Source organism: Rhinoderma darwinii, chromosome 12 (genome assembly GCF_050947455.1).
Source record: "Rhinoderma darwinii isolate aRhiDar2 chromosome 12, aRhiDar2.hap1, whole genome shotgun sequence".
Lineage (NCBI taxonomy): Eukaryota > Metazoa > Chordata > Amphibia > Anura > Rhinodermatidae > Rhinoderma > Rhinoderma darwinii.
The window spans coordinates 20,282,810-20,308,941 of record NC_134698.1 but is presented as its reverse complement, the minus strand read 5'-3'; positions in this window follow the sequence as shown (position 1 = coordinate 20,308,941).

Genomic DNA, 26,132 nt, shown 5'->3' with positions numbered 1-26,132 from the left:
GCCTAAATTTAAGTCCAGCACTACAGGGGACGACAGGGAAGAAGCCGCCACACCCCCCTCCCTGGACACCGCGCGATGAGAGCGCCGGGGCCCAGCTGCCTGGGGCAGAGTCAGCCCCACAAGTCTCGTCACCTGCTCCTCGAACCATCCGACATCCTGCTGATCAGCTGCCGCCCGGAGCCGCTCCACAAGCTCACTGAAAGATGCCATCTCCAACGAGCAGGTAAGTAAATATAACACTACAACGCTGCTGCTGCTCCTCCTGTTGCTGTGTTACCTCCCGCTGTCTCCCACCCCTGAGACTCCCACCCCCTCCCTCCTCCCTTCCAAACCACTCCCCTTCACTCCCTGCTACTCAACCTTAACCTCTTCCTCACCTGTTCCCTCCTATCCTGTCATGGCGGCCTCCCCTTATTCCCTGCAGTCGGCAGTGCGGCCGCTCCTGGAGGTATTTAATATAGAAAATAGCACATTTGAAAATTCCAGCATTGCATGGGATACTCTGAAGGCCTATCTTAGAGGGTGTCTCCGGTCCACTATTTCCTATTTAAAAAAGGACTCTTCCAGAATTGAGTCAGAGTTGGAGAAGCAATGCGCAGCTCTAGAGGGTAAATACACTGCTGATCCCACTCACATAAATAAAGATTTATGGCTGCAAATGGGGCGGAAATACCTATTACTGCTACAGGAAAAGGCAAATAGGAAGATATTTTTGCGAAGCAATCGTATTTTGAGTTGGGTAACCAGTCCAGCAAACTCTTGGCCCACTTAATCCATCAAAACTCTAAAAGCCCGGCTATTCTCAAAATTCACAGTAGCTCTGGGAATTGTTTGATGGACTCCCAAGGAATAGCCGAGGCATTTGTGCAGTTTTACAGGGAGCTATATACCTTTCAATCCAGTTATGATATGTCTGAGTTTCAGTACTATATGGATGGTATTTCGTTCCCAACACTGAGTGTAGAAGGTAGAGCAGCCCTGGAAGCTGATGTGACTGAGGAGAAGATACGGGAATCCTTGAAAGGTATGTCAAAATGGAAAGCATCGGGTATAGAGCAGGGGTCTCAAGCACGCGGCCCGCGGCCCCTGGGGCTGTCATCTGCGGCCCGCGGGACACAGAGCCGCTAGTATCGGCTCTGCTCCGAGACTCTGGAATTCCCTGACTTCGCTGTCCACATATGAACAGCGATGTCTGGGGCTTCCCCAGAGCCGGAGTCCCCGGCAGAGCGCTAGTACAGGCTCTGCTCCGGGACTCTGTGGAATTCCCTGACATCGCTGCCCATATATGGACAGTGTGTCAGGGTCTTGCCAAGAGCGGAGCAGAGCACTGGTGTCGGCTCTGTTCCTGGACTCTGTGGAATTCCCTGACGTCGCTGCCCATATATGGACAGTGTGTCAGGGTCTTCCCCAGAGCGGAGTCCCGGGCAGAGCGCTATTATCGGCTCTGCTCCGGGACTCTGGGGGAGCCTCTGACATCGCTGTCCATACATCGACAATGATGTCAGGGGCTTCCCCAGAGCAGAAGTCCCAGTGATGTCAGGAGCACAGCTGGAGTCCCAGGAAGAGCCTACAAGCGCTCTGCCTGGGACTCCAGGTCTGGGGTTGCCCCTGACATCTCTGTCCATATATGGACAGTGATGTCAGGAGCAGAGCTGGAATCCCAGGCAGAGTGCCAGAAGCGGCTCTGCTCCGGGACTCCAGCTCTGGGCAAGCCCCTGACATCACTGGGGCAGCCTCTACAGAAGGCACTGGGGCAGCCTCTACAGAGGGCACTGGGGCAGCCTCTACAGAGGGCACTGGGTCAGCCTCTACAGAGGGCACTGGGTCAGCCTCTACAGAGGGCACTGGGGCAGCCTCTACAGAGGGCACTGGGGCAGCCTCTACAGAGGGCACTGGGGCAGCCTCTACAGAGGGCACTGGGACAGCCTCTACAGAGGGCACTGGGGCAGCCTCTACAGAGGGCACTGGGGCAGCCTCTACAGAGGGCACTGGGGCAGCCTCTACCGAGGGCACTGTGGCAGTAACTTATCTATGGTAAAACACAGGGGGCCTAACTTATCTATGGTAAAACACAGGGGGGCCTAACTTATCTATGGTAAAACACAGGGGACCTAACTTATCTATGGTAAAACACAGCCTAACTTTTTATTTTTGGTGTCTAGTTTCTTCCATTTTACTGCCGCTGCTGCCGAGTAAGTTGCACCGCAAAGGGGTCACTAAGACCATGTTCACACGGTGGATTTTGCTTGGTGGGTCCCGCTGCAAAATCGGCCGCAGAATTATTCCTGCCGTCAACCAAAAGATTCCTACTCCCATTCACTTCAGATCGGGCAGGACGCTTCTTTTGTCCACTAGTTGAAAAAATCAGCTAGCGGTAAAAAGAAGCATCCGCCTCCCACTGAAATACAGATCTGCAGAACATTGCTCTCTCCTCTCTACCTCCTGACAGATACATAGTGATATATTCTGCAGATTATTATACCACTGATCTCTCTAGAGATCTGCAGATCATTACACCTCTACATCCTGACAGATAGATAGTGATATATTCTGCAGATTATTACACCACTGACTTCTCTAGAGATCTGCAGAACTTTGCTTCTCTAACTCCTGACAGATACATAGTGATATATTCTTCAGATTATTACACAACTGACCTCTCTGGAGATCTGCAGCACATTGCTCCTCTACCTCCTGACAGATACATAGTGATATATTCTGCAGATTATTACACCACTGACTTCTCTAGAGATCTGCAGAACGTTGCTCCTCTAACTCCTGACAGATACATAGTGATATATTCTGCAGATTATTACACCACTGACCTCTCTAGAGATCTGCAGAACATCGCTCCTCTAACTCCTGACAGATACATAGTGATATATTCTGCAGATTATTACACCAGTGACCTCTCTAGGGATCTGCAGAACATTGCTCCTCTACCCCTGACAGATACATAGTGATATATTCTGCAGATTATTACACCACTGACTTCTCTAGAGATCTGCAGAACATCGCTCCTCTAACTCCTGACAGATACATAGTGATATATTCTGCAGATTATTACACCACTGACCTCTCCGGAGATCTGCAGAACAATGCTCCTCTACCTCCTGACATACATAGTGATATATTCTGCAGATTATTACACCACTGACCTCTCTAGAGATCTGCAGAACATTGCTCCTCTACCTCCTGACAGATACATAGTGATATATCCTGCAGATTATTACACCACTGACCTCTCTACAGATCTGCAGAACAATGCTCCTCTACCTCCTGACATACATAGTGATATATTCTGCAGATTATTACACCACTGACCTCTCTAGAGATCTGCAGGACATTGCTCCTCTACCCCTGACAGATACATAGTGATATATTCTGCAGATTATGACACCACTGACCTCTCTAGGGATCTGCAGAACATTGCTCCTCTACCTCCTAACAGATACATAGTGATATATTCTGCAGATTATTACACCATTGACCTCTCTAGAGATCTGCAGAACATTGCTCCTCCACCTCGTAACATATATATAGTGATATATTCTGCAGATTATTACACCACTGACCTCTCTAGAGATCTGCAGAACATCGCTCCTCTACCCCTGACAGATACATAGTGATATATTCTGCAGATTATTACACCACTGACCTCTCTCTAGAGATCTGCAGGACATCGCTCCTCTACATCCTGACAGATACATACTGATATATTCTGCAGATTATTACACCACTGACCTCTCTAGAGATCAGCAGAACATTGCTCCTCTACCCCTGACAGATACATACTGATATATTCTGCAGATTATTACACCACTGTCCTCTCTAGAGATCTGCAGAACATTGCTCCTCTACCCCTGACAGATACATAGTGATATATTCTGCAGATTATTACACCACTGACCTCTCTAGAGATCTGCAGAACATTGCTCCTCTACCTCCTGACAGATACATAGTGATATATTCTGCAGATTATTATACCACTGACCTCTCTAGAGATCTGCAGAACATTGCTCCGCTACCTCCTGACAGATACATAGTGATATATTCTGCAGATTATTACACTACTGACCTCTCTATAGATCTGCAGGACATCGCTCCTCTACCTCCTGACAGATACATACTGATATATTCTGCAGATTATTACACCACTTACCTCTCTAGAGATCTGCAGAACATTACTCCTCTACCTCCTGACATATACATAGTGATATATTCTGCAGATTATTACACCACTGACTTCTCTGGAGATCTGCAGAATATTGCTCTGTCCTCTCTACCTGCTGATAGATACTTATTGATATATTCTGCAGATTATTACACCTGACTTTTCTACACCCTTATGATCCCTGTAGATAAAAGGCTCCCTGGATAAATTCCCCAATATATATATGAAAACACTGAAAATTGTAAAGAAAATATATGTTTATTCCAGAATCCAGTAGAATTGCTGTGCGGTTTTCTCCGGCCCTTTAACATGTGATGATCTGTGACATGAAGAAGAGGAGGGTCCTTCTTCACACGTGGATATGGCCGCCAGTCCACCCTTACACAGCTCAGTCCTGGATCATAAGAGAGCGTAAAACATTTTTTCTATTTTTTCAGAGTTGTATCCTAGAAAAGACAAACAATGTGAATTAGCCCAAAAATTCACAAAACCTTCACCACAAGGAGATGAAGACGGAGCAGAAGACGTCGGACTTACCGGATCTCGCTTCTGTTCTGCACGTCACTGGTTCTCAGCGCTGGGGGAGTCTTCATGACAATTTCAGATGGTTTAGGTGGTAAAGACCACCATGTTGGGGTGACAAAAGATGGTGAATGGGCCCCGAGCGACAGATGTAACTGAACAGGCCTCTTTCTCTCCCGGGGGTTCGGGGCCCTGATGGTAAATGGGCCCCGAATGGCAGATGGAATTAAAATGCTTTGAGGCCCTGGTGGTAACAGTAACCCCTGAAAGGTCCTCCATCTCCACATCCTCTGGAAGTTGGCGTCCGCGAACTTCCTTTTTGTCTTTCTTATCCTCCATATCCTCCATCTCTATATCATCTGGAAATTGGCGTCCGCCAACCTCCATTTTCTCATCCTCCTCCTTGTCCTCCATCTCTATATCATCGGGAAATTGACGTCCGCCAACCTCCATTTTCTCTACAATCCTCATCTTGAAAAACATCTTCACTATCCTCCTCTTCATCAAAGACACCTTCATGATGAGAGCCAGCAAGAGAAACCGACACCGTGGTCAATGTGTGACCCCAATTTATAGACTTGATGATGTCATAAGATGTTTACACATCCAGATTAAAAAGTGTAGAGAAATAGAATCTGCCCACATTCTAGATGACATCACAAGAAGCGTATCTCAGTGATCCGGTGGCCAAAGAAAACGTAATATGGTACAAGAATACAGACAGTAGGGTCACACTACACCCTCTGGGGAAGTCTCTATCATCTCAAAGAATTCTCAAATCAATGTGGTCAATTCCACTGGGTTCCTAAAACGTAATCGCACCCATAAAACGTACAACACGGGCGTTTACATATACAGTAAAAATTAAACAAAACCATTTTTTTCGTAAAAAGTGGGTTTTATTTTGTACAAGTGGGAAAAAAATGCACATATGTGGTATCACCACGATCGTAACGACCAGAGCAATAAAGTTAACACATTATTTAAACAGCATGGTGAAGACCGTAAAAAACTAAAAAAAATTAAAAAAACATGTCAAAAGTGTTTTTTTTTTACCCCCCACAAAAAATATAATAAAAGTTAATCAATATATCATATGTACCCAAAAATGGTGCCAATAAAGAAAATAACTCGTTTGGCAAAAAAAAAAAAAGCCCTTATACAGCGTTATTGACGGAACAATGCAAAAATTACGGCTCTTAGAAAGCGGAGATGTAAAAACAAATTATTTATGTTTAAAAATATTTTTAATGTGCAACTAAAATTTATATTCACCCAACCCGGTGAATTGCACAACAAGCAGAGCAGATGAGGCCTCTTTTAGCCTTTAAGGTTAACGGTCAGGAGCGGCGGCGTGATACAGTGATTGAAAGTCTGTATCCTACAAAACATAGAGCGACAGGGGTGTCTGTCATAGATTTCAACTAGAACCGCCTCATGATAGGCCGTATAACCCCTAAGTCCACAAAGTCAATAGCGAGCGCAGCATCTAAGTGGTTGACAGAGGGAGGGGCTTCTTCTGTACAATAGCAGGCGATCGCGGGGGTGCCAATGGTTGCTATGGCAACTGGAGGCCTAACAAAGGCCTCGTGGCCTGCCATGTACTGAAGCCTATTAGGCCCTGCCAGAATGCAGTGTATTATACCAGCTAAGAGGTGATCGGATCCTCAATTCCCCTAGTGGAACAAAAAACTAAAAAGAATGCTCTAGAAAAATAAAAAAACAAAAATTGCCACTCTCTCTTTATAAAGTCATTATTAAAAAAATATATAAAACTATACACAACTGGTATTGCCACATCCATAAATACACAAAAATAATCACATCATTTATCCTGCGCGGTAAACGCTGTAAGAAAAATATAAAAAAAAATTACAGATATTCTGTTTTTGGTCACATCACCTCCAAAACATTGGAATATAAAGCTACCAAAAAAATGTACCCCAAGACGGTACCAATAAAAACTACAGCATGTCCCGCAAAAAAACGCCCTCACAGCTCTGCAGATGGAAAAAGTTATGGCTCTCAGAATATGGCGACTTTATGTAAGGCTATGTTCACACTGAGTTTTTTTACAAGTTTTTTGACGCGGAAACCGCTCTGGAAAACTCGTCAAAAACGGCCCGAAAATGCCTCCCGTTTATTTCTCGCGGGACAAAGAAGGGACATGCCCTATTTTCGGGCGTTTACGCCTCTGACCTCCCATTGACTTCAATGGGAGGCAGAGAAAGCGTATTTTGCGGCGTTTTATGCCCGCGGCGCTCAAAGGCCGCGGGCAAAAACGCAGCGAAAAATGGCGCGAAAATCGGCGTGCAGGGAAAGGAAAATCTGCCTCAAACTTACAAACTAAATTTTGAGGCAGAAATTCCGCCTGCAAAAAACTCTGTGTGAACATAGCCTTAGTGTTTTTATTGTGAAAAAGTAGTGAAACATAAAAAAAAGAATATAAATTTAGTATGGCCGTAATCATAGTTAACCGCCGAATAAAGTTAACAGGTCGTCTATGCCATGACTAGAGATGAGCGAACCGGGACAACCGAACCCGGTTTCAGTCCGAACATCGGGAAAAGTTCGGTTCGCAGCGAATCCGAACTTCACCGGGTTCGGCCGAACACGTTTTGACCGAACCCGGTCAAAAATATTATTCAAATCGGCAGCCACTTATTTCTATCAATCACTGATAGAGAAAAGAGGCTGCTGATTAAAAATAAAATAAAAAGCATTTCATACGTACCCGGTCGTTGTCTTGGTGACGAGTCCCTCTTCTTCCTCCAGTCCGACCTTCTTTCCTGACGCGGCAGCCTGTGATTGGCTGCAGAGGCCGCTGCAGCCTGTGATTGGCTGCAGAGGCCACTGCAGCCTGTGATTGGCTGCAGAGGTCGCGGCAGCCCGCTCGATCCACTATATAAGGCTGTGCTACAGTGCTTGGGAATAAGTGACTGGGGCAGAAGAGGATGGAGGCGCAGCCTTATATAGTGGATCGAGCGGGTTCCCCAGCAGCATTTAAAAGAAACAGGATCCTGACCTGTCCACAGAGTTTAAGGCAGCACAGAGTATTTCAGGAGATGAGCGTGCGGATCTTGTGCGGGGTGGTGACTTGCCAATCATGTGAAGGTGTTATTGAGGACAGGAGTGGAGGAGAGGTAACAGACTGAGAGCTACGTAATGGTAAGAGCAGATATCACAGCAGCACTGAATCTGCACGCTCCTCTCCTGAACTATTCTGTGCTGCCTTAGGCCTCATTTACACGAGCGTAATATACGCGCGTGCAATGCTTGTGCTTTTCACGCGTGTCGTATGCACCTATATTACTCTATGGGGCAGTTTAGACGATGCGTGTATTTTGCGCAGCGTGAGTGCGTTGCGTAAAACTCACGACATGTTCTATAATCGTGAGTTTTTCGCGCATCACGCACCCATTGAAGTCAATGGGTACCACGCATGCCGCACGGAAGCACTTCCGTGCGAACTGCGTGATTCGCGCAAGAGCTGTCAAAAGGATGAATGTAAACAGAAAAGCACCACGTGCTTTTCTGTTTACAAACATCCAAACGGAGTGTCAAATTAGTGATGAGCGCACCGAACTTCACCGGGTTCGGCCAAACTCGTTTTGACCGAACCCGGCAAAAAATTTTCCCGTACGCGACGTCGGGAGACAGTCACTGTCCACGGTGCTGAAAGAGTAAAACTGGTTCAGCACCATGGACAGTGACTTCCGATCACAATATACATGTACGTGTAAAAAAAAACAGAAGTTCTGACTTACCGAGAACTCCCGGGTTCTTCCTCCAGTCTGACCTCCCGGGATGACAATTCTGTCCAAGTGACAGCTGCAGCCAATCACAGGCCAAGCACAGGCTGCAGCCAATCACAGGCTGCAGCGGTCACTTGGACTGCCGCGTCATCCTGGGAGGTGGGGCCGGATGACAAGAGAGGGACGCGTCACCAAGGCAACGGCCGGGAGACCGGACTGGAGGAAGCAGGACGTTCTTGGTAAGTATGAACGTCTTTTTTTTGTTCACAGATTGGTGTATATTTTGATCGGCATTCACTGTCGAGGGTGCTGAAAGAGTTACTGCCGATCAGTTAGCTCTTTCAGCACCCTGGACAGTGACGGACGTCGACTGGCCTCATCTCTATGATGGCGGCTGCGCGAAAATCACGCAGCCGCGCATCATACACGGATGACACACGGAGCTGTCAAGTGCCTTTTGCGCGCGCAAAACGCACACACAAGTGTAAATCAGGCCTTAAACTCTGTGGACAGGTCGCTTTAAAAAAAAAAATAAATTCCTGTTTTATGATCACCTCTCATCCCAAGAAATTGTATAAAAAATATCCTGATGTGCAGGCCACAAATTTTAGCTTAGGGGGACAAGCACACAGCACTGGACCAATAGTAGCTGCCCGTCCTTAACCTGTTTACCTCCACCTACGGTATAAAGGCGGCAGAGGTAAATGGGCTTTAAATTGTTAAAAGATGGCAGCTGGTTGTGTTTTCAGGTTGGGATCGTACACGCAAACTAATCCCGCTTAGGGCTTGTTCACACCTGCATCAGTGTTTATGTGGAGGCCTAAAACCACAAAATTACCGTCTGGTTTCCGTCATGGTATCCGTGATTATACCAAAAACAAAAGTGCAGCAGGCTGCGCTATGGTTTCCGGTATTTTCGTCCAGATCTTTCACAGAGCCTCCAATGCAGATGTGAATAGGCTCTTACCTGCATAGTTACTCAATACTTCCGCTACACAATGACCACACAGTGACTGAATAATATTACCATACTGTTACTGAATCAAAACCACTGAACAAAAACCAATATCACCACCTTATAGTGACCATATAATCATAGATTCCGGTCCTACACAGGGGCTCCACAGACCATATAAGTGATTACAGTACAGTGACATGCATTGACCATATAGTGTTAGATACCGGTCCTACACAGGAACTCTACAGACCATATAAGTGATTACAGTACAATGACATCCAGTGACCATATAGTGGTAAATACTGGTCCTACACAGGAGGGTTGTAGACCATATACAGCACAGTGACTCACAGGTGACGTCTTCTCAGATTAGATTTGTTCACTTTCCCTTTTCTTCTCCATCCTGCCCAGAAACCTAAAACGACTTCTACCCATGAATCCCCTCTGCAGAATTTAAAATACAGACAAGTTGATTTCCTGCTTTTCTTGCATTCATCCCACCTATACCCCATCCTCTAAACAAACTCGTCATCTACAGTGCGCCAGATAGTAGTAATGCCACCCACTTGGTGCCCCACACCATAATAGCGCCCCCTTTGTGCACCCATACAGTAATAGTGCCCCCTTTATGCCCCCATATACTAATGTTGCCATTAACAGGCCCGCTTCTCTTCCAGGCCCAGTTGTGATTGTAGTTGTTGCTACCTGACCCAGATGGGAGACGGACCCACTGATAACAGTGGGCTGATATTTTTATCCTCAGACAGGAGACCCTGTGGGGATGGTGGCCCTGGGCATTTGCCCAGTTTGACCCCCATCCTAACACCAACCCTGTAGAAAAGTGTTCTAACAGACGTCACAGGTGTAGCGCGGCCACGGGGGTGGTCATGGGAATGATGGTGTCACGTACTCTATGCCTACGGCTCCCTCGGTCTCCAGGACATTGAGAGTTACTCGTTAGGGCGTCTCCCGGAATGGCAGACTGAGGCAATTATTTAGTTCAGCCTGGGATAGTTGACCTTTGTCTGTAATTAGAGTTTCCTTGCCTGGTGATTTCCCTTGTTTTGAGACTCCCCTGAGCGACTTGCTTTTTGACTTTTTGTGACCTAACCTCGGCTGGACTCCTGACTTGTCTTTGCCTTCTGACTTTTGTTTTTCCGTACTTTCCCGGTTTGACCCTGCCTGCCTTTTGCATCTGAAAGACGAGGGGCTCCGACCCTGTATCGACTACCATCAGCTTAACAATATTACTATAAAGAACCAACACAGCTCATCCCCGATCTATTTAATCAGGTTCAGGGGGCCAAATAGTTCTCTAAGTTTGGCATGCGGGGGGGGGGGGGCTTATAACCTGATTAGAGTTTATAAGGGGGATGAGTGGAAGACTGCCTTTAACACCCCCAAAGGGCACTTTAAGTACATGGTGATGCCCTTCGGTCTATGTAATGTGCCAGCTGTGTTCCAGACTTTCATAAATTATATTTTTAGAGACTATCTGGGGCTCTTCTTTTTTTGCAAAATCTATTTTTATTAAACAAATAAACATGACGTACAAGGGTAGACATCAAACAATTCAATACAAGTCAAATATCAGGGTATGCGATTTTAAAACAGAGCATGAGTAAAAAAAAAATAATGGGTTTAAATACTTCTTCTGATGAAGATGTCTAATAGACATCGCGAAGGAAACAACATCCTCACTAAACAAGCGAAACCCCCCAAAATCTCCTGATCTGACATATATCTCAGTAAAAGTACAAGATAGCAAATATTTAACACAGGGGTAGATAACAAGATGGTGGCATCCTCCGATTTCACGCCTCAATGTTACATTACACAATTATCTTGGTCAAGAATATGCAAACAGGACTCAACTCAACTGGGCAGGCCTCTAAATGCATAACATAGTGTGGATAATAAAATAAAATAAAATATGCTATAATAAAGACTCAGTATGTATAATTTATAGATACCGTGTAGGCCAGACTCAATAAATGCATAGAGAAAACATACCGCACTTGGTGTACAACTTCCTCATGTACATAATTCGTATGACATACCCCTTCATGTCCACTTCCCATACCATCCCCAAGAATACATATCCCACCTAACCCACCCGTATAAAGGGTCTGGTAAGCAGGGCATGTTTGTTCTAGCATCCCCCCCCCCCCACCCCCCTGACCAGCCATGGTTTCCATATCTTCAGATATTTTTCCCTTGAGTGATTAATCCAAGCAGCCATTTCCTCCAATCTACATATCTGCTGTACTTTATCTAGCCATAGCTCCAACGTCGGCGGGACAGGCTGTCTCCAAAAGGTGGGTATCAGCAATTTGGCGGCAGAAATCATGTGGGTCGGGAGACTATGTGCAGACGGAGTAAAGTCAGGTATGGGCAACCAGATCAGTACCAGTGCAGGTGTTAGTGTAATGTTTGTAGAGCAGGTAGAATTTATCATGTCTTCAACCCCCCTCCAATAGCTTAACATTTTGGGGCACGACCACCATATGTGGAGGAATGAGCCCGGGCCCTCTCGGCACCTCCAACAAGAACTCTCAGTCATCAGACCTATAGAGGACAGAAAGTCCGGGGTCCGATACCAGCGCGTAACCAACTTGTAGGAATTCTCTCGTATGCGCACACACGGAGAAAACCCCTGGGCGGCTTTCAATATAAACCCCACTTCCTCTGTGGAGAATGACAATTTCAACTCCCTTTCCCACTGTCTCACAAAGTGAGGTTTTTGCGAGAATGTCTCTAATAGAATGCCTCTATATAGTTTAGACAGAACTTTAGTCGGGGTGGCCGGTAATAATATATAATTTTTTAACCAGGTCGGATCTATTTTTAAAAGAGTTGACCGAGCTTTAAACATAGCAACGGTGGCTGCATAGTCTGCTAATTGTAGTGTGTTTGGTTGCTTCAGGTCTAGTCCCATAAAGACCGAGCATAAGTCAGGTGGCCCCCCCCGGCCCCCATAATTCAGCTATTTGTACCTTGTTTAAGCGCCTCCAAAAATCCGCTGTTCTATCGGGCGGTCTGCCCAAATATGAGGGCAGGACGCTCAGGGGAGCAAGGGGCGAAAGGAGCTTTTTTGACATATTTAAGGCTCTTGCTTTTTGACACACCGCTATCGTTCCCCTGGTGGTTGGGCTCAAGTGTCCCTTTGGAGAATGCGAGGCAGAGCAAACCCAAAGCAAGCCAAGCATCTCTGGACCCATGAGGGTTCTTTCCATAACCACCGACAGAGAGGTGTTACCCCCATCTGCCAACTGCGTCCAACGGGCTAAATGATTTGCTATAAAATATGTTTCTAGGTCAGGTAAGGAAATGCCCCCTTGCTCCTTCTTTTGTATTAGGGAGGAGTATGCTAATCTGGACCGTTTAGAGTCCCAAAGGAAGGTGATGAACAGGGTTTTAAAGTTCATGAAGTAACTCTTTGGAACTTCTATTGGTAGAGCACACAACAGATACGTAATCTGCGGGAGTATGTATGTAGCGAGTAAGTTCTTTCTGCCAAACCACGACAGAAAAGGCAGCCTTATAGCTAACAAGTGCTTACGGATCTTGGCAAAGAGGACCTTATAGTTGAGATTGAAAAGCTCCCTCAGGTCAGCGGGTATCATAACCCCCAGGAATTTTATAGCCCTGTATGGCCACTTAAAGGGGGTACAACTTTGTAATTTAAGAATGGTTCTGGGAGAGACATTAATATTTAACGCTTCCGATTTGCTGAGATTTATTTTGAAATTGGAGACAAAACTGAACTCGTCGAACAACGTCAGTATATGCGGCAGGGCCGACAACGGGTTAGTGATGAATAGAAGGAGGTCATCGGCGAACGCTGCAATTTTGTGCTCTACTGCCCCAACCTGCAAACCTTTAACTTCTTCATGTTGCCTAATATGCAACAGTAGTGGCTCCAGGGCCAAAATAAAAAGAACCGGGGAAAGGGGACAACCCTGCCTCGTACCATTTTTTATGAGGAAGGGGGCGGACAAAATACCGTTTACTCTAATTTTAGCCGAGGGCTTTGAGTATAGGGAGAATATAGCCCGTATAAAGGGTAAGGGAAACCTAAATCTTTGTAAGGCACTCTGGATAAACCTCCAGTCGACCCTATCAAAGGCCTTTTCCGCGTCAGTTCCCAAGAGGACAAGAGGAATCCCCTTCCCCCTCGCAAGATGAATCACATTTATTACTCTAGTGACATTGTTCTTCTCTTCCCGCCGCGGGACAAAACCTACCTGCTCCTCTGCTATCAATTTCGTTAGGAATTTAGCTATTCTGCTAGCCAATATTTTGGCCCACCACTTCAGGTCAGTGTTTAATAGTGAAATCGGCCTATAGCTTGCACAATCGTCAGGACTCTTTCCTTCTTTTGGAATGAGGGTAATGAAGGCTTCCAGAGCCTGCGGCGGGAGGGAAACACCATTTAGGAGAGAATTACACACCTCCAGAAATTGTGGGATAAGTAAGCTACTAAATTTTTTGTAGTACGTAATGGGCAGCCCGTCCGGCCCTGGACATTTCCCCGAAGGGATACTAGTTAAACTGGTCTGCAATTCTTCTATCGTAAGGGGAGCCAACAAGGATGCATTTTCACTGTCTGATAAATGGGGGAAAGTCAGCTTGCTAAGAAAGGACCGCACCGCCGCTTCTCTGTCTTCGTGTGCTGAGTCTAAAGGGCTCGCTAGTCCTTGGGCATCCAAGTTGTATAAGTTAGCGTAGAATTGTCTAAAGGCTTCGGCCACCTGTGGAGTGGTAGAGACCCGCTGACCTGAGGCAGTTCTAACTGAGGACACTAAGGATTTTTCCGTCTGTGTCTTAAGCATTTTGGACATCAATTTTGAGCCCCTATCCCCATGTAAGTATATACGACATTTGAGTCTCTGAAAGGATCTTGCCACTTGTATGTTTAGCATATCCTTAAGTTTATGACGAAGGGAGTCTAAATCCGTGAGGCTGTCAAAGTTAGTTGGTGCAATCGTTCAAGAGCCGAGATCTGCGCCAGCAAAGACTGCATTTTCTTATTCCTGTCCTTCTTCAAACTAGAACATAAGGCAATAAACTCCCCTCGGATAAACGCTTTATGTGCTTCCCATACCACTGGCACTGCAACATCAGGTGTACTATTCAGACGAAAATACTCCTCTAATCTTGTCCCCATGACCCCCGCGTGAACCTCATCTGAGAGTATGGTGTCATTGAGCCGCCACGACCAGGATCGGACTGGCAAGTCTCGAACGTGTATTTTAGCTAGCACTGGGGCATGATCTGATACTGTAATGTGTCCTATAGAGGACGACTGTAAATTCGACAGGTACGATGAAGACATAAAGATGTAGTCTAGTCTGCGATATACTTTATGTCGATGGGAATAAAAAGTATAATCTCTCTCCTGTGGATGCGAAAGTCGCCATACATCAGTTAGCTGACAATTGTATAACATCAGTTTAAGTTTGTGCATAGCTCGCTGAGTGTTCACGCGGGCGGCCGAGGAAGAATCAAGATCAGGTTCTAGCGCCACATTTAAATCACCTCCCACAACTACCATCCCTTCCCCAAAACCCTTAAGTGTACGTAATGTCCTTAGCAACCACGGAATCTGTTTATCATTTGGGGCATAGAGACATGCTAAAGTCATCCCGGTGTTGCAGAGAGACCCGTTAAGAAAAATATAGCGGCCTTCTGGATCCACCTTTGAGTTTTCTACTTTAAGTGGGAAATCTTTATGAATACCTACAGACACACCCCTGGAGGCCGATGTATGGGTACTATGAAACCACTGACTGTATGAAGACAGAGGTAAGCGGGGTATCCGCCCTTGGCGAAAATGAGTCTCCTGAAACATCAAGACGTCTGGCCTGTCCTGTCTAAGCATTTTGAAAACCTGAGACCTCTTTTGCGGCGTACCGAACCCGTTTACATTTAGTGTTAGGAAGTAATCGGGGCCATGACCCAATAAGGAAACAGTTAGCTTCATAATACACTATAGGCGTGAATACCGGATGAATGCAGAACACACATAGAACTATATACAAATGAGATAACAAATAGAGATATAGTGAGGCAGCGACATTCCATAGGAGAAAAAGGGCTAAAGGGGGACCTCCCATCCCATAGAGGTTGTCCCTTATCTTAAAATGTCGCGGCTCAACTGAAGAGTTGCAGGGGGAGGGGTGAAACAATGAAACCAACCTTATTCAATGTTAGGAGAGAACACAGACTTCTATGTAAGCTACAAATTATGTGCAATAGAAGGAGGGCGAACATAGTGCTGAGCACCAAAATAACACAATGGTAGAGCATAAATCTGACCACATTTCTGCCAACAATTAAAGGATATACAGTGAACAAGTCCCTTCTAGCGGGGTCCTCTTTCGTGCTCAGGGGGCTTCCGGGTGACGTTCAAACCCTCTCCTTGTGTTATTCCGCTGAGCCTTAAATTTCTGGGGTCTCTGCCAGGCGTGTGGATCAGAAATCTCGCATGCCGGGATATCTCATTGTATCAGCATCCAGTCCGGTATGTCAATTTTCTCCATGCCTATTTTCGGCCAGGCTTTTTCTAAATCTTCTGGCGTTCTAATGGTAATCTGTCGGCCCTCCCGCAGAATCGCCAAGCCAAACGGAAATAGCCAACGTATAGGTATCTTCCTTAGCCTCAGGGCCTCGGTCAAGGGCTTCATCAGCCGTCGCTTGGCCAAGGTGCTGGCAGCCAGGTCTTGAAAGACCAGTATCTTGTGGTCCTCAAATGCCAAGTCGGGAATTCCTCTTGCGGCCGAAAGAATGGCAGCCGTGTCTAAAAAATTGAGCAGGCCGCAAATAACGTCTCTGGGAGGTTCGTCTCTAGACGGCTTAGGTCGTAATGCTCGATGGGCCCTCTCAATGACAACCTGCGCCGCTTTTTCTTGTCCCAAAATGATCGAGAAGATGGTCTTTACCGTTGGCAGGATCTCCTCCGTAAGGACCGTCTCGGGGATGCCTCGCAGCCTAACATTTTTCCGCCTGCTACGATTCTCCTGATCCTCCAGCTGTATGTAAGTGTGGTTTAAGTGGGAGAAATGCGAAGCTACGGCGCCTTGCACGGCCTCAACCTGTTGAATAATGGCAGATTGAGTGTCCTCCAATACTGCTACTCTTTGCCCCACTTGCTGTATGTCCGTTTTAATGGAAGACAATTCCTTTAGAACTGGGGACATCGCGCTAGCCAAAGCTTTTTTCAGGAAAGCTCTAGTTATGGGTAAGGGATCTGACCCACCTCCAGCATCCGAGTGCGTACAGGAGCTTTCCTCATCAGAGTGGTCACCTTGGCGTGTTTCCGGCGGGATTGCTTTCTCCGGCGCCATCTTGCTTTTCCCGGCCGGGGAGAAGTGCTTTTTATGGAGGAATTTCTCCATTTCCGATTGCGCTTTGCCGGTTTTCGATGTCCCCCGGGAGTCACTTGACTTATCCCGATTCGTACGGACCATTTTCGTGCGATTAACAGCCCTCCAGCCGTGGAAATCTGTGTCTCAGTGAGGAGCGCCGGGATCAAGCGACCATCTCACAGTGCGGTTAGCTCCGCCCCCCTATCTGGGGCTCTTCTTGGTGGTATACTTAGATGACATTTTGGTGTTTTCCAAAGACTGGGACTCGCACGTCAAACATGTCAGGACTGTCCTGCACATTCTCAGGGCCAATAATTTGTTCGCTAAATTTGAAAAATGTAGTTTTGGTATTCAAGAGATACCTTTCATGGGACGCATCCTTAGCCCTGAGGATTTCCGCATGGATCCTGCCAGGCTCCAGGCGGTATCTGACTGGGTTCGGCCTGTTCCCTGAAAGCCCTCCAAAGGTTTTTAGGGTTCGCTAATTATTCCAGACGTTTTATCAAAAAATTTTCAGTAATTGCCAAACACCTTACTGACCTCACCCGTAAAAGTGCGGATCTCCTCCACTGGTCTCTGTAGGCGGTCCGAGCCTTCGAGCTCCTTAAGGGGTGCTGTTCCTCTGCCCCGGTACTAATTCAACCGGATTATACTCAACCCTTTATTGTGGAGGTGGATGCTTCCGAGGTGGGTGTGGGAGCAGTATTGTCTCAGGGTCCTACTTCTCACTCACCTCCGACCCTGTGCCTTCTTTTCCCATAAGTTCTTTCCCACTGAGCAAAATTATGATGTGGGTAATCGGGAACTGCTGGCCATCAAATGGGCCTTGGAGGGATGGCACCATTTTCTCGAAGGGGCAAGACATCGGGTCACAGTCCTCACTGACCATAAAAATGTAGTCTTTCTAGATTCAGCCAAGAGACTCAAACCCAGACAGACTAGATGGGCTCTATTTTTTACCAGGTTCAATTTTGTTCTTACCTACAGGCCTGGTTCAAAGAATATTAAAGCGGATACTTTGTTCCGTAGTTTTCTGGCCACCCCTCCGCCTGAGACCAAACCCGAAGGAGTATTGCTTCCTGGTGCGGTACTGGCAACCGTAGACTCTGACCTGACCACAGAGATCACGGCCAGCCAGGACTCTGCCCCTTCCAGAGGGCAAATTGTTTGTACCCCTAGACCTCCGGCTGAGGCTCCTCCAGGAGTGTCATGACTCAGTCCAGTCAGGTCACCCAGGCATCTCTGGTACCAGGGACCTTGTCATCCGTGGTTTCTGGTGGCCAGGGCTGCTACGGGATGTCCGAGTCTACGTGGTCTCATGTGAGACCTGCGCCCGGTCTAAAACTCCCAGATCCCGACCTGCAGGCTTGCTGTGTCCTTTGCCGGTGCCCGAAGGACCCTGGACTCATCTAGCCATGGATTTTATCACCGATCTGCCTTCATCCCAGGGCAGGTCGGTGATCTGGGTAGTTGTAGACTGGTTTAGTAAAATGGCTCACTTCATTCCCCTGAAGAAATTGCCCAATGCTAAAGAGTTAACCTCTTTATTAAACATATTTTACGTTTGCACGGGGTACCTGTTAACATCGTCTCTGACAGGGGGGTCCAATTTGTATCATTGTTTTGGAGGGCGTCCTGCAAGCAGTTAGGACTAGACTTGTCCTTTTCATCGGGCTTTCATCCAGAAACTAATGGCCAGACTGAGAGGACCAATCAGTCTCTGGAACAGAATCTCAGATGTTTCGTGGCCGACGCTCAGGATAAATGGTTCAAGTTTTTGGTGCTTGGGTAACTTGCCCTCAATAATCACATCAGCACATCGTCAGGAGTTTCTTTGCTAATTATGGTTTTAATCCCCGGTTTTCTTCATTTTCCCCATGTGTATCAGATATCCCTTAAGTGGAGCTTCTCACTGGGAAATTGAGGGTCATCTGGGACCACGTCCAGAGTAATCTCAGGGCAGCCCAGGACCACCAGCGGCTTCAAGCCAATAAAAGGCGTTCGGCTAATCCTGATTTCTCGGTGGGAGATCCGGTTTGGTTATCTTCCAAGAACCTCTGCCCGAGGGTACCCTCCTGAAAGTTCACCCCCATGTACATCGGTCCTTATGAAGTCATGGAGAGGATCAACCCTGTCTCCTTACGCTTAAAATTACCCCCCCCCCCCCTTCTTCGCATCCATGATGTGTTTCATTCCTCCCTTCTGAAAAGATTTGTTCCCCCCCATCCTTCCCATAGGGAAACCGCCATCCCAGTTTTAACATCCGAGGGACAGGAGTTTGAGGTGGCCAGGTTGCTGGACAGTAGAAAGGTTCAGGGGTCTATCCAGTACCTGGTCCATTGAAAAGGATATGGTCCAGTGGAAAGGACTTGGGTCCCAGTCCGAGATTTCCACTCTCGGACCCTTATAAAAAACGTTCATAAAAAGTTTCCGAATAGACCTGGTACGGGGGTTGAGGGTCCAGTGGCCCCTCGTAAAAGGGGGGTACTGTCACGTACTCTCCAGTACATCGAGAGTTACTTGCTCGGACGTCGCCCGGCCTGGCAGACTGAGGCAGTCTGCAGCCAATAGGAGCTCATGAGCGTCAGGCCAATCAAAGCCTGGCTGATGTTCCTGAGCTCCCGTCCTCATCTTATTTAGTTCAGCCTGGGATAGTAGGCCTTTGTCTGTAATTAGAGTTTCCTTGCCTGGTGCTTTCCCTTGTTTTCAGACTCCCCTTGCTTTTTGACATCTTGTGACCTGACCTCGGCTGGTCTCTTGATGTAAAGGATCTGCCAGACACAGCTTCTGTGTCGACCCCCGTGGTTAATCAGTCTGCACCTGCTCCTAGGTCTGATAGAGTGACTCGATCTGCTACCACTCAGGTTGGTAGGCTCAGGAGTGGGAGAACCTATCACAGCCTGGCCAGATGGTTCTAGCTCCCGCCCTCGGTCTATTTATACCTTCATTTCCTGCTTGACTTTGCCTGTGATTCTCTCCTGTTTCCTGGTTCTGCTGCTCCTGCTATTATTATTGACCTTGCTTCATTTTAACCCTGGCTTTACTGACTACACTCCTGATCTGCGTTTGGTACCTCGTACACTCCTGGTTTGACTCGGCTCGTTCACTACTACTGTTGCTCATGGTGTTGCCGTGGGCAACTGTCCCATTTCCCTTAGCTTCTGTGTACCCTTGTCTTTTTGTCTGTCGTGCACATATTGAGCATAGGGACCGTCGCCCATTTTTACGCCGTCGCCTAGGACGGGCCGTGCAAGTAGGCAGGGACTGAGTGGCGGGTAGATTAGGGCTCAACTGTCTGTCTCCCTACCCCGTCATTACATAATCACAGGCCCATATACCTTTTCTACCCTGGTCCCTGACACAACTATGGACCCCCTTGAGACCCTGGCTCAGCAAATGCAGGGCCTCTCCCTACAGGTCCAAGCCCTGGCTCAGAGGGGCAACCAGCGTGGTGCTACCCTGGTAGTGCCACCCACCTCACCTCTTCAACCCCAGCTCAAGTTGCCTGACCGGTTCTCAGGGCACCGGAAGACTTTTTTCTCCTTTTGGGAGAGTTGTAGGCTCTATTTTCGTCTAAGGCCCCACTCCTCAGGTTCTGAGAGCCAGTGAGTGGGTAAAATTATGTCCCGGCTCCAGGACGGGCCCCAAGAATGGGCCTTTTCCTTGGCTCCTGACGCCCCTGAACTTTCCTCTGTTGATCTTTTTTTTTCTGCTCTTGGGCTCCTATATGACGAGGTAGATGTCGTTCATCGGGAACTGTGCATAGTATGGGCCCAGGTTCAGAAGAACCTAGAGGTGTCCCAGAGCATACAAAAGACTCAGGCAAATAGAAGACATTCTGCTAACCCCTTGTTTGTGGGCGGGGTTCTGGTGTGGCTGTCTTCAAAAAATTTGCGCCTTAAAGTCACGTCCAAAAAATTTGCTCCCCGGTATATAGGGCCGTACAAGGTCATTGAGGTCCTTAACCCTGTCTCCTTCCGACTGGAGTTACCCCAGTCTTTTCGAATACACAACGTGTTTCATGCCTCCCTCCTGAAACGCTGCTCCCCGTCCTTGGCTACCTCGAGGAAATCTCTGGTCTCTGTTCTCACCCCTGAAGGGGTAGAATTCGAGGTGGCCAAGATTGTGGACAGCAGGATGGTCCAAGGCTCCCTCCAGTACCTGGTCCAATGGAGAGGATACGGGCCTCAGGAGAGGACTTGGGTACCCGCCCGGGATGTTCACGCTGGGGTATTGCTCAGGAGGTTCCATCTTCGGTTCCCCAATAAGCCAGGTCCACCTAGAAAGAGTCCAGTGGCCCCTCATAAAAGGCGGGGTACTGTAAAGGATCTGCCAGACACAGCTTCTGTGTCGACGCTCGCGGTTAATCAGTCTGCACCTGCTCCTAGGTCTGATAGAGTGACTCGATCTGCTAACACTCAGGCTGGTAGGCTCAGGAGTGGGAGAACCTATCACAGCCTGGCCAGACGGTTCTAGCTCCCGCCCTCGGTCTGTTTATACCTTCACTTCCTGCTTGACTTTGCCTGTGATTCTTTCCTGTTTCCTGGCTCTGCTGCTCCTTCTATTATTATTATTGACCTTGCTTCATTTTAACCCTGGCTTTACTGACTACACTCCTGATCTGCGTTTGGTACCTCGTACACTCCTGGTTTGACTCGGCTCGTTCACTACTACTGTTGCTCACGGTGTTGCCGTGGTCAACTGTCCCATTTCCCTTAGCTTCTGTGTACCCTTGTCTTTTTGTCTGTCGTGCACATATTGAGCATAGGGACCGTCGCCCAGTTGTACGCCGTCGCCTAGGACGGGCCGTGCAAGTAGGCAGGGACTGAGTGGCGGGTAGATTAGGGCTCAACTGTCTGTCTCCCTACCCCGTCATTACATAATCACAGGCCCATATACCTTTTCTACCCTGGTCCCTGACACAACTATGGACCCCCTTGAGACCCTGGCTCAGCAAATGCAAATGGTAAAACACAGGGGGCCTAACTTATTTATGGTAAAACACAGGGGGCCTAACTTATCCATGATAAAACACAGGGGGCCTTACTTATCTATGGTAAAACACAGGGGCCTAACTTATCTATGGTAAAACACAGGGGGCCTAACTTATCTATGGTAAAACACAGGGGGTCTAACTTATCTATGGTAAAACACAGGGGGCCTAACTTATCTATGGTAAAACACAGGGGGCCTAACTTATCTATGGTGAAACACAGGGGCCTAACTTATCTATGGTAAAACACAGGGGGCCTAACTTATCTATGGTAAAACACAGGGAACTATCTTATCTATGGTAAAACACAGGGGGCCTAACTTATCTATGGTAAAACACAGGGGGCCTAACTTATCTATGGTAAAACACAGGGTGCCTAACTTATCTATGGTACAACACAGGGGCCTAACTTATCTATGTTAAAACACAGGGGGCCTAACTTATCTATGGTAAAACACAGGGGCTTAACTTATCTATGGTAAAACACAGGGGCCTAACTTATCTATGGTAAAACACAGGGGGCCTAACTTATCTATGGTAAAACACAGGGGGCCTAACTAATCTATGGTAAAACACAGGGGCCTAACTTATCTATGGTAAAACACAGGGGGCCTAACTTATCTATGGTAAAACACAGGGGACCTAACTTATCTATGGTAAAACACAGGGGGCCTAACTTATCAATGGTAAAACACAGGGGGCCTAACTTATCTATGGTAAAACACAGGGGGCCTAACTTATCTATGGTAAAACACAGGGGGCTTAACTTATCTACGGTAAAACACAGGGGACCTAACTTATCTATGGTAAAACACAGGGACCTAACTTATCTATGGTAAAACACAGGGGGCCTAACTTATCTATGGTAAAACACAGGGGGCCTAACTTATCTATGGTAAAACACAGGGGGCTTAACTTATCTACGGTAAAACACAGGGGACCTAACTTATCTATGGTAAAACACAGGGGACCTAACTTATCTATGGTAAAACACAGGGGGCCTAACTTATCTATGGTAAAACACAGGGACCTAACTTATCTATGGTAAAACACAGGGGCCTAACTTATCTATGGTAAAACACAAGTGGCCTAACTTATCTATGGTAAAACACAGGGGGCCTAACTTATCTATGGTAAAACACAGCGGGCCTAACTTTTTATTTTTGGTGTCTAGTTTCTTCCATTTTACTGCCGCTGCCGCCGAGTAAGTTGCACCGCAAAGGGGTCACTAAGACCATGTTCACACGGTGGATTTTGCTTGGTGGGTCCCGCTGCAAAATCGGCCGCAGAATTATTCCTGCCGTCAACCAAAAGATTCCTACTCCCATTCACTTCAGACCGGGCAGGGCGCTTCTTTTGCCCGCTAGTTGAAAAAATCAGCTAGCGGTAAAAAGAAGCATCTGCCTCCCACTGAAATAGAGATCTGCAGAACATTGCTCTCTCCTCTCTACATCCTGACAGTACATAGTGATATATTCTGCAGATTATTGCCCAACTGACTTCTCTAGAGATCTGCAGAACATTGCTCCTCTACCTCCTGACAGATACATAGTGATATATTCTGCAGATTATTACACCACTGACTTCTCTAGAGATCTGCAGGACATTGCTCCTCTACCCCTGACAGATACATAGTGATATATTCTGCAGATTATTAAACCACTGACTTCTCTAGAGATCTGCAGAACATTGCTCCTCTACCTCCTGACAGAAACATAGTGATATATCCTGCAAATTATTACACCACTGACCTCTCTAGAGATCTGCAGAACATCGCTCCTCTAACTCCTGACAGATACATAGTGATATATTCTGCAGATTATTACACCACTGACCTCTCCGGAGATCTGCAGAACATTGCTCCTCTACCTCCTGACAGATACATAGTGATATATTCTGCAGATTATTACACCACTGACTTCTCTAGAGATCTGCAGGACATTGCTCCTCTACCCCTGACAGATACATAGTGATATATTCTGCAGATTATTAAACCACTGACCTCTCTAGAGATCTGCAGAACATTGCTCCTCTTCCTCCTGACAGATACATAGTGATATATTCTGCAGATTATTATACCACTGACCTCTCTAGAGATCTGCAGAACATTGCTCCTCTAACTCCTGACAGATACATAGTGATATATTCTGCAGATTATTACACCACTGACCTCTCCGGAGATCTGCAGAACATTGCTCCTCTACCTCCTGACAAACATAGTGATATATTCTGCAGATTATTACACCACTGAACTCTCAAGAGATCTGCAGAACATCGCTCCTCTAACTCCTGACAGATACATAGTGATATATTCTGCAGATTATTACACCACTGACCTCTCTAGAGATCTGCAGGACATTGCTCCTCTACCCCTGACAGACACATAGTGATATATTCTGCAGATTATTAAACCACTGACCTCTCTAGAGATCTGCAGAACATTGCTCCTCTTCCTCCTGACAGATACATAGTGATATATTCTGCAGATTATTATACCACTGACCTCTCTAGAGATCTGCAGAACATTGCTCCTCTTCCTCCTGACAGATACATAGTGATATATTCTGCAGATTATTACACCACTAACCTCTCTAGAGATCTGCAGGACATTGCTCCTCTACCCCTGACAGATACATAGTGATATATTCTGCAGATTATTAAACCACTGACCTCTCTAGAGATCTGCAGAACATTGCTCCTCTACCTCCTGACAGATACATAGTGATATATTCTGCAGATTATTACACCACTGACCTCTCTAGAGATCTGCAGAACATTGCTCCTCTTCCTCCTGACAGATACATAGTGATATATTCTGCAGATTATTATACCACTGACCTCTCTAGAGATCTGCAGAACATTGCTCCTCTTCCTCCTGATAGATACATACTGATATATTCTGCAGATTATTACACCACTGACCTCTCTGGAGATCTGCAGAACATTGCTCCTCTACCTCCTGACAGGTAAATAGTTTTATATTCTGCAGATTATTACACCACTGACCTCTCTAGAGATCTGCAGAACATTGCTCCTCTACCTCCTGACAGATACATAGTGATATATTCTGCAGATTATTATACCACTGACCTCTCTAGAGATCTGCAGAACATTGCTCCTCTTCCTCCTGATAGATACATACTGATATATTCTGCAGATTATTACACCACTGACCTCTCTGGAGATCTGCAGAACATTGCTCCTCTACCTCCTGACAGGTAAATCGTTTTATATTCTGCAGATTATTACACCACTGACCTCTCTAGAGATCTGCAGAACATTGCTCCTCTACCTCCTGACAGATACATAGTGATATATTCTGCAGATTATTACACCACTGACCTCTCTAGAGATCTGCAGAACATTGCTCCTCTACCTCCTGACAGATACATAGTGATATATTCTGCAGATTATTACACCACTAACCTCTCTAGAGATCTGCAGAACATTGCTCCTCTACCCCCTGACAGATACATAGTGATATATTCTGCAGATTATTACACCACTGACTTCTCTAGAGATCTGCAGAACATTGCTCCTCTACCTCCTGACAGATACATAGTGATATAGTCTGCAGAATATTACACCACTAAACTCTCTAGAGATCTGCAGAACATTGCTCCTCAACCCCCTGACAGATACATAGTGATATATTCTGCAGATTATTATACCACTGACCTCTCTAGAGATCTGCAGAACATTGCTCCTCTTCCTCCTGACAGATACATACTGATATATTCTGCAGATTATTACACCACTGACCTCTCTGGAGATCTGCAGAACATTGCTCCTCTACCTCCTGACAGGTAAATAGTTTTATATTCTGCAGATTATTACACCTCTGACCTCTCTAGAGATCTGCAGAACATTGCTCCTCTACCTCCTGACAGATACATAGTGATATATTCTGCAGATTATTACACCACTGACCTCTCTAGAGATCTGCAGAACATTGCTCCTCTACCTCCTGACAGATAGATAGTGATATATTCTGCAGATTATTACACCACTAACCTCTCTAGAGATCTGCAGAACATTGCTCCTCTACCCCCTGACAGATACATAGTGATATATTCTGCAGATTATTACACCACTGACTTCTCTAGAGATCTGCAGAACATTGCTCCTCTACCTCCTGACAGATACATAGTGATATAGTCTGCATATTATTACACCACTAAACTCTCTAAAGATCTGCAGAACATTGCTCCTCAACCCCCTGACATATACATAGTGATATATTCTGCAGATTATTACACCACTGACCTCTCAGGAGATCTGCAGAACATTGCTCCTCTACCTCCTCACAGAAAGATAGTGATATATTCTGCAGATTATTACACCATTGACCTCTCTGGAG